The sequence below is a fragment of the Egretta garzetta genome, unplaced genomic scaffold (genome assembly GCF_000687185.1).
Source record: "Egretta garzetta isolate BGI_Z169 unplaced genomic scaffold, ASM68718v1 scaffold135, whole genome shotgun sequence".
NCBI lineage: Eukaryota > Metazoa > Chordata > Aves > Pelecaniformes > Ardeidae > Egretta > Egretta garzetta.
In genome coordinates this window covers 1,944,955-1,945,253 of record NW_009259594.1, presented here as the reverse complement: position 1 = coordinate 1,945,253, position 299 = coordinate 1,944,955, and positions in this window count along the sequence as shown.

The window sequence follows — 299 nt, the reverse complement described above, 5'->3', positions numbered from 1 at the left end:
GCTGCCAGCAGAGCCCGTCCCGGGGGTACCTCCCGACCCGCGGCACGGATCGCACCGGCAACCATCGTGCAGACGGTGGGGCAGGGCAGCGGGGTGCAAGATCTGAGCAGGGAAGTCTCTGAAATCCCAGTCCCTGAGCACTGCTGTCCTCCGTGCTGCCCAGCCAGGGGGGGATCGTGTGATGTACCCCATGCAACGCTATAGGCTTGGGGGAGAGTGGCTGGAAAGCTGCCCGGCAGAAAAAGACCTGGGGGTACTGGTTGACAGCCGGCTGAATATGAGCCAGCAGTGTGCCCAGG